This window comes from Monopterus albus, unplaced genomic scaffold (genome assembly GCF_001952655.1).
Source record: "Monopterus albus unplaced genomic scaffold, M_albus_1.0 scaffold41.1, whole genome shotgun sequence".
NCBI lineage: Eukaryota > Metazoa > Chordata > Actinopteri > Synbranchiformes > Synbranchidae > Monopterus > Monopterus albus.
The window spans coordinates 5,296,295-5,305,815 of record NW_018127921.1 but is presented as its reverse complement, the minus strand read 5'-3'; the positions used below and the strand labels follow the sequence as shown (position 1 = coordinate 5,305,815).

Below are 9,521 nucleotides of genomic sequence, written 5' to 3'. Positions count from 1 at the left end.
CATGGAGTTTGCTAAAAAACACCTGAAGGGGACTCCAAGATGGTGAGACCAAGATAGAACTTTTTGGCCTTAATTCTAAGTGGTATGTGTGGAGAAAACCAGGCACTGCTCATTACCTGTCCAATACAGTCCCAACAGTGAAGCATGGTGGTGGCAGCATCATGCTATGGGGGTGTTTTTCAGCTGCAGGGACCGGACGACTGGTTGCAATCGAGGGAAGGATGAATGCGGCCAAGTACAGGGATATCCTGGACGAACACCTTCTCCAGAGTGCTCAGGACCTCAGACTGGGCCGAAGGTTCACCTTCCAACAAGACAATGACCCTAAGCACACAGCTAAAATAACGAAGGAGTGGCTTTACAACAACTCCGTGACTGTTCTTGAATGGCCCAGCCAGAGCCCTGACTTAAACCCAATTGAGCATCTCTGGAGAGACCTGAAAATGGCTGTCCACCAACGTTTACCATCCAACCTGACAGAACTGGAGAGGATCTGCAAGGAGGAATGTCAGAGGATCCCCAAATGTAGGTGTGAAAAACTTGTTGCATCATTCCCAAAAAGACACATGGCTGTATTAGCTCCAAAGGGTGCTTCTACTAAATACTGAGCAAAGGGTCTGAATACTTATGACCAAGCAGTTTTAACATTAAACAAAAAACATCTGTGTAAAAAAAAAAAATGTATTTAAGCGCCTTTCCACACTGAAAAAAACGAAACAACCTTCAGGTTGTAGTATTCATGATCACTGTTAATGTCATGTCGAATGGATGAAGTGCCAGGATTGTCATGTTGGGAGGATGTAGCCTGTGAGTGGTGCTGATGTGGAGGCATTATAGGTAGCTGGACATTGGGCTGTGTGGGCTGGTACAGCTGTGGCACTGGATATGATGTTGGTGGGGATGTTGTGGACCAGGGAGGCACTGCTGACAAATGAGGCTGACCAATGAGGCTGACCAGGACTCAGAGCACTTGCAAGAGTGCCCATTAGTTGCAGAAACATCTTGGCATTGGCCTCTTGTTGTGCTTGCATATACTGGAATCTTCTTTCTTCAGCTTCCCGTTGAGCCTGAAGTATCCTTTCAAAAGCAGCAACCTCTTGAGCCAAATGGCTCTGCTCAGCATCACGTATTTCCTCCTGCATCTTTTTACAGTCAGTCATGTAGGCTCGGAATTAATCATCAAAACTGCAAAATTTTTCCTTTCTTTTTCTAGCTTTAGCTCCAGGAATGGGCAGTTTGCCCCGTCTGGTGCACTTCTCACTATTCACGCTGTTTGTGATCTGAGCATCAATGCCTGCATCATCCAGGGTGTTTGTACTATCTGTATCAAAGGATACACTGCTTGAATCTCCCCCTGTTTATAGAAAAATGGAAAATTAAATTGTGTGTGTGTGTGTGTGTGCGCGCGCGCTATTAACAGTAATGTCATACTGAAAATAATATAATGCATTTAAAAGCAAAAGGTTTATAGCTGCTGCTTCACTTAACGTAATTCATGTACAGTAGCATTGGCTGAATAAATAAAAGCAACTGATAAGTAACTACTAATTTGATAAACTCTGCAAAGTTTTAACTCACCGTCAACATCTGTGTCAGATGCGGGAGCCAGGTCAGCTGCGTCATTGGAAACAGGCGGTGGAGCTGAACTCTCGTGGGACTCCACAACATCCACCGGCTCAATGACTGGTTTTGTCCCAAATATTTTGTCCAGGTCGTCGAACCAAGGAAATTTATCTTTTTCCTTACCAGAGCTCCTCGTTTTATTCAGAGCATCCCGTACTCCTGACGAAGTTTTTCAGCTTTGATGCGGCATTGTGCAGCAGACCTCTCGATTCCCTTTTCCCTGAGCCATTTGTGTTATGGCAAGCCGCACACCAAAAGAGCGACTGGACTCAGTAATAGGCAGGACTCAAACTCAGGTCAGAGAAAGATATTTATTTGACAAAGTATGGAAAGGAAAGGAGGTGGCGAGGATCAGACGCGGAGCTGCCAGCATGGGTCTCAGGCGTTTGGGGCCGCTGAAATGACTGGACCACTGGAGGAGCCGCCCGGGGTCAGATGAGAGGTTTTGGCACTGTGTATAGAGCAGAGAAGGAGATTAGGAGAGGGGACAACAGGCGGATGAGGGTGTGATGAAGTAGAGCACAACACAGGTGACCTGCGTATAGGGGACTGCTGGCTCCGGGCTGGAGAGCGTGCTTGGAACCCAGCGCCGAGGTATGCAGACAGGAACAAGCGCCCACGCTTCACTGATCCAGGCACTTGATATGGACCCCCACCAACGATCGTCGCTCGGCAGCAAGGCCCACGGAGATATAGGCGGCACCAGGAAACAGTTCAAAAAACAAGACACTCCTCCGTAATCAGTTCAAAACAGAAGATACTCCTTGGTAATGAGTTCAGAATAAACATAAGATCTCCCCAATAGTCAGTTCCAAAAATAACAGAAGATACTCCTCGATAATGAGTTCAAAATAAACATAAGATCTCCCCAATAGTCAGTTCCAAAAATAACAGAAGATACTCCTCGGTAATGAGTTCAAAATAAACCGTAAATAAGACAGAGAAACTCACTCAAGTCGACACAGTGGATAACACCAATATACCAGGGTAGGACAATCTTAGACATCAGGATCCAGGACGTGAAGCATGCGAAATCGCCGGCAGAAGACGGAGAGATCATCTGGTGACGAGGACACACCAGCGCTGTGTTTAAGTATGGTTCAGCTAATTGAGCGCAGGTGTGCCTCCTTGCCGGGAGCGTACTCCTACATGAGCAGGGGTGGAGTTGCTGATAGCCCCGGTAACAGCTGCCGAGGTGCCGGGGACAGTTTGCTAAATTGTGCATAAACGAAGCGGTTTTAGTGTGTAGTGGATAGTTGTGCCTGTATGTAGTCATCCGACCAGCTGTGTACGAGGCATTTTACCTTCTCATGACTCCAAGTTTGCCCACGATTCATCCTGGCGCATGTTTTGGGTGACAGGAAATAAAATCTACCCATAATCAAATGCCCTCATCATGTGATTCACGGCGTTTGGTCCCGTTTTGGTTCGGTACGCATTCTCACCAGGAGGACCGCACCAGAGTTCGCTAGATGATGCGGATCGAGACCACCTCATTTTGGGGGTCTCGGTGCGGTTGTTTTGGTGCGCACTTGAGTGCGATTACTGTGTTCACACCAGACAAAACGAACCACACCAAGAGGGAAAACAAACTCTAGTTCGATTCAATTGAAATAAATGCTGTAGGTGTGAAAGCACCCAAAGACTAAATCAAATTCTGGTGCTAAAATTATCACTGTTACCTACTGCTGTTGCCCTGGCATCCAACCAACACAGCCACAGATCAGCTGGTCAAACTTCAAGCATGTCTTAAAGACATAAAGGCCTGGATGACCTGTAACTTCTTACTTCTAAACTCGGACAAAACTGAAGTTATTGTGTTTGGGCCTGAAAATGTTAGAACTCTGCTATCTAATTATATAGTTACTTTAGTACTTCTGTGAGGAACCTTGGAGTCATTTTTGACCAGGATATGTCCTTTAAATCACACCTAAACTAAGTCTCTAGAACTGCCTTCTTTCACCTGCGCAATATTGCGAAAATCAGGAGTATCCTGTCTCAAAGTGATGCTGAAAAACTGGTCCATGCATTTGTTACTTCCAGGCTGGACTACTGTAACTCTTTACTATCAGGATGTCCCAATAGTTCCCTAAAAAGCCTCCAGTTCATCCAAAATGCTGCAGCCAGAGTACTGACAGGGACTAGCAAGAGAGATCATATCTCTCCCATATTAGCTTCTCTCCACTGGTTCCCTGTAAAATTCAGAATAGAATTTAAAATCTTTCTCCTAACATACAAAGCCCTTAATGACAAGGCTCCATCATATCTTAAAGACCTTGTAGAGCCTTATCATCCTCACACAGCACTTTGCTCTCAGAGTGCAGGTTTACTTGTGGTTCCTAGAATCCACAGAAGTAGAATGGGAGTCAGAGCCATTAGCTATCAAGCTCCTCTCCTGTGGAACCAACTCCCAGTCTCAGTTTGGGAGGCGGACACCCTCTCTACCTTTAAGATTAGACTTAAGACGTTCCTTTTTGATAAAGCTTATAGTTAGGGCTGGATCAGGTGACCCTGAGCCTTCCCTTAGTTATGCTGCTATAGGCCTAGGCCTCTGGTAGGCCCCGTGATGCTCTGAGTTTCTCTCCCCTCATCTCCCCTCCCTTCTCCTCTTCTCTCTCTCCATGCTTCTATATGCCACCATTACACATCACTAACTTTGTCTCCTCTCTCCCGTAGTGTGTCCTCTGTCTCTCCCTGTACCTTTCTGCAGGTTGCCCTAGCTCTAGAGCTCTATGTTTCTGATGAGCAGTCACTGGCCACATCAACCTGAACAATGTTTGATTGTTTGTTTGTCCTGTTGCTTTTCTTCTTTTCTCTCTCCTCTATCCACTCACCCCAACCAGTCGAGGCAGAAGGTCGCCCACCAAGAGCCGGGGTGGGGTCTGTTGGAGGCTTCTTCCGTTAAAGGGAGTTTTTCCTCCCCACTGTCGCCAAGTGCTTGCTCAAGGGGCATTTGTTGGGTTTTCCCTCTGTAATAATAGTGATAACAGTAAGGTCTAGACCTTACTTTGTAAAGTGTCCTGAGATGACTTTTGTTCTGATTTGGCACTATACAAATAAAATTTAATTTGATTTGATTTGACCCCTGTCTGAGTGTGGGACCATCAAAGTTGCTTCAACTCTGCTACATGTGCTGTGGCTCAATCTAGATATACATTATAAACACACTTCCTTCCCAACCTCGTTTTGATGGAGCTGTTTCTGGTCTGCTGGGTCTGAAGAGACCAACAATCTTTGTGATGCAGTATGGTGTAGAATGTAACTGGGATAACAATCTTTTGCAAATTTGTTCAATTTCCTCATTGGTTGCTTGGAAAAATGCTAAAATTATTGGCAGGGTTGATCTACAGTATCAGTGGCTGTTAATGATAGTAATCATCACTTTAATAAGGCTTGGGTTATACAACAGAGGGCCTATCCTTTAAGCACTAATTGGAAAATAACAAGCTGTCCAGTAGGTGGAAATCCATAGATGAGCAGTGTCATGAACTCCAAATAAAACGAGTCTCCGGTAGATGACAATAAAAACACCTTTATATAATCAGCACTGCTACAGGTCATTTTCCGTATTACTCACTGACACCAAGCAACACTTTAAACTAGAGCATCTCTTCCTTTAACCTTAGGACTGAATGTACTGTAGTAGTAACACAAAGCCAAAGTATTTGTTCATAAAATGTGCCTCCTCTCTTAGTTTTTCTTGTTGTCTTTCTTCTTTTTCTCTCCCCAGGTGTAAAAACACATCAGACATCACTTCACCCCTCTGTTCCTCTGTCTGAATCTCTTCCTCTCATGGTCTAAAGAGTCTGCATCTGTAAATGTTTTTAAACCTTAAGGGAACAACTGTGTGCAACCATCCATAGCTAATCATCTATGTTCTGAGTGTGACTTTTGGAATAACAGATGCAGATAGTTTGAGCCATTATCAGCTGTGGACAACAAGGTAGAGGAGGACAGTTTGTGTCCATGTATGTGTCTTTGTGTAAATAACAGCTGGAAGCCACAACCTTGGACCAAAGGCTACATGTACTGTAAAGGAAGCAGTTATCAGCAGATTTGCTGCTGTTTTGATAAGAGCAAGTTCATTGCTTAAGAAAATATCTCTTATGCCTCTTTTACTTTTCCTTATTTGCTCTTTCCTTCATGGACTCTTTCAAACTTTTCTCTTTATTTCAGTTTCATTGCCGTCTCTCCTTCTGAAAACATTTTCTCTATCTATCTGCTCCTCTGTTTTACTACCACTAACCCTGTTTCAATACATTTCAATTGAGTGCAATTTGTTGCCAGGAAATAAGAAAAAGACACAACCCTAACTCATAGCAAAGTACAAATAAACTGGCAAATTTCCTTGTGCATTTTTCTGTCTTGCTCAACTGATTATCTGTCTCACACATCTGTAAAATTCACTCTAGTGTTAGTGTTTTGTTGAGTACATGTATTTGTGTGTGTGTGTGTGTGTTCTGGTACTGTGAAAGTCAGCAGAGGAGTGGAGTGTAATCTGCTATCACAGCCTGTAGAGGAGCTGCAAGGCAACTCTGGCCAACACACTTTGTGATGCTGCCATAAGGATGTCAACCAAGGAAGCTAGTCTTCCTGGGGTCCAGTTAAAACATATTACAAAACAAATTACAAAAATTAATGAAAACAGCATCACAATTAAAACATAGATTCAGGACACAATTCAAAGTAATTCATCTCTAATACCTTCACATTTATGCAAATTACACTCATACAAATAAAATAACAATACACCTTAAAATGTTAAATTTAAGACATATAGACTACTAACACAATTAAGATTGACATTATACTAATTTCATTGTCTATATTGAATTCATGAAAATTTGCTTCAATAAATTTTTTTTAAATATTTATTTCCTGAATTACTAATGGAAGGTGATACCATGCAGACAAACCTCTATAAAGAACCATTCTGTACATAGAACTGGTATGTGGACATGGGATCATCAAATGTCCAATCATTGCCATACATGTGGCATACTGGTGGGAAGAGCCTATATACACTAACATATTAGCAAAAAATGGGACTGTATTTTTGTAAACTGCATTATGCATAAATAGCGACAAGCCAGATTTTAACTTAGCTCCAATTATCCTCCATTCCAACTGTCTAGGCATCTCACTCACACTGGCACTGCAATGAAAGATGAATCAATCTTGCAGCTCTAGTTTGAATATTTTGCAATTTTCTTATGTGTTTACCAGCTGCACTTGACCAGACCACTGGACAGTATGCAGGATGTGATAAAACTAATAACTGTATAATATTTTTCATTATTGAAGCTCGAATATATGTAGCACATCTTCAAGCAACAGCAGTTCCTCTTCCCATCTTAGAAACAGTATAATCAATATGATCTGCCCAAGACAGTAAGTTATCAGTTTTAACACCCAGTAATGTGGTCTTTGTGACCTGTTCAATGGGTCTCCCACCAATTAACAAATTAAGTGGATCATCTGTTGCAAGACCATTTCTGTTACCAAAAACTATACTTAATGTTTTGTCTATGTTTAAAACCAATTTATTCTCCACCCAATCTACTACAGAATGCAGTACTCCTTTTAAAGCTCCTCTTAATTAATCCAGTTTAAGTGAGTCACAGAGCAGTCATCGACATACAATACTACATCACCATCTTTAACTGCATAAGACAGGTCACTTATAAAAAATGGCAAATAACAATGGACCTAAACAACGTCCTTGTGAAACTCCACAAGATGTATCCTTTTTCTCAGAGAAACTGCCATTAAAAAATACTTGCCAAGTCTACAGTGGAGTTGGCTTTCCATCCAGGAAACAGCTAAGGATGAAAGACCATAACACTGTAACTTTGCAAAAAGGATGCTATGATCAATAACACCAAAAGCAGCAGTAAAATCCAAAAATACAGGCCCCACAAGCTTTCTCTTATCCAAACATGGTAACCATTTATCTAGTGTATGAACAAGGCAGTGCTTGTAGAACATCCAGACCTATATGCATATTGAGCAATAGTATTTCATTCAGTTTTCCACAATTTCTTACTAGCATTTGAGCTTTGAATTCTTCATTTATAATATTCTTTCTTTTTGTTGTAATTTAACAACGTATGTACAGATATTCCTCAGTCTACAAAATAATCTTCTATCTACTGTGGGACCTGATATACAGTATTTGCATCCACTTTGGCTTTGCGCCTTTATTGAATTATCGACCTCAATTCATCATTGAGAGATGGTGCCTTGTTATTTTTAAACAAACATTTCCTTAAGGGTGCATGTTTGTCCACTAGCTTGAGAGTTTGAGGATATTTTTCAGTGGTGCAGAGGTTAGCACTGTTGCCTCACAGCAATAAGGTTTTGGGTAGGAACCTGCAGGCCAGCTGGAGCCTTTCTGTGCAGATTTTGTATCTTCACAGTTAGACTGGCAACCTGTCCAGGGATTAATTCCAAATCAGCCCCATGAACATCTACGTAAGGGATAAGCTGGTATAGCTAATGAATGGATGGAGAACATTTTTGTTAAAAAATAGCTTTAAAGGACACCAGTTTGCATTGAAGGCTAGTTTGAGCAGCTTGGTAACATTAACCTTGTTGGGTTTAGAACTTGGTTTTGTTTTAAGAAATATTAAGGGTTAGTTTTAGGAATTTTATTTTGCAAGGGAATACATTAAGTATATTAGGGCATCACAAATCTATATACAAGCATGTGTCTGTGTGTTTTAACCACCATCATAGAGATAACTGATAATTTAAGGAGTGGGGACAATTCAGGTATTATAGTTTATTCAGAGTATAGAGGCATATTTACAGCTCACAGTGAATTATCTTAACAAATAAAAAAATTATACTGAACATTACCCTGCAGAGTGCCTTAGTATAATTTAGTGCCCTAGGAATGCTAGCACATAATTTCAGATATCCAGGTGGTATGTAGAGTATATACTGTATGTATGCATAAGTAGATACTATAGTTGTGATTTCACTTAAATAAGTCATATTGTCAAAAGAGAGTTACAGTACATTATTACTATCTCAGTTATCTGTACTACATGTCAAACATATGCCATGGGACTGTATAGAAACTGCTGTTGTTCATGAGTGAAAATTAAGTCAACAGTGGTGGGTCACATATGGGCAAAACTGCAGTGCAGTGTGCTTTTCAGAGATAGGCTAGTTAGGGTGTGGAGCCACTGCCGCTTATGTTTCTATCTGTTCTACTTTCTGCTTCATGTCAGGCTGTACAGTAGCTGCAGTATCTGCACTGTACCTTAATCAGTGTGTCTGTACTTTTTGACAATGTAGAGTTAGTCATTGTGGTCTTTCTGATTTTTCTTTTTCTCACTTTATCAGTCTCCATGAGATATATTCGTGTCTTTCCCTCACTTCTCTTAAAATTGATTTTGTTTCATGCCTTTTCCCTCCCTTCCATCACTCTTCATGCCTCTCTCTTACTGTCCCTTCCTGGCTTTCTCTTTCCATTCTTACCATACATTCTCTTTATCCCTCCTCCCTCTATTTGCCTGCCTCCATACACTGCAGACAGCGCTTGCCTGATAATCCTCGTGTCTAGAGAGCTTGTCAGCTCTGTCAGGGTTGTGGATGAAGCCTGTCATTACATCTGTCCTCCTCCAAACTACTCTCTGAAATTCACTAAGGACCTGAGGACTATAGTGCTCAGTCCTCTGCAGTGTGTACATGTGCGTTTGTGAGTGTGTGTGTGTGTGTGTGTGTGTGTGTGTGCGCTCGCACGTCTGCCTGACTGTCTTCTTGTTTCATTATAACTGTCCACCAACTTGGCAGAATTGATGTGGTCTAATAAAATAGTCTAACTTAATAGGGTGTAGATAAGAATTCTGGCTGACCACATAGAGCACATGTCATCGTATCTGTCTTTC

At 41.8% G+C, this 9,521-nt stretch overlaps 1 protein-coding gene across 5 annotated transcripts in view; it reads left to right on the top strand.

Moving 5' to 3' along the window:
- Positions 1-9,521, top strand: part of grm8a (glutamate receptor, metabotropic 8a) — a 388,925-nt gene that overhangs the window by 375,803 nt on the left and 3,601 nt on the right. The gene's annotated exons all lie outside the window — the stretch shown is intronic.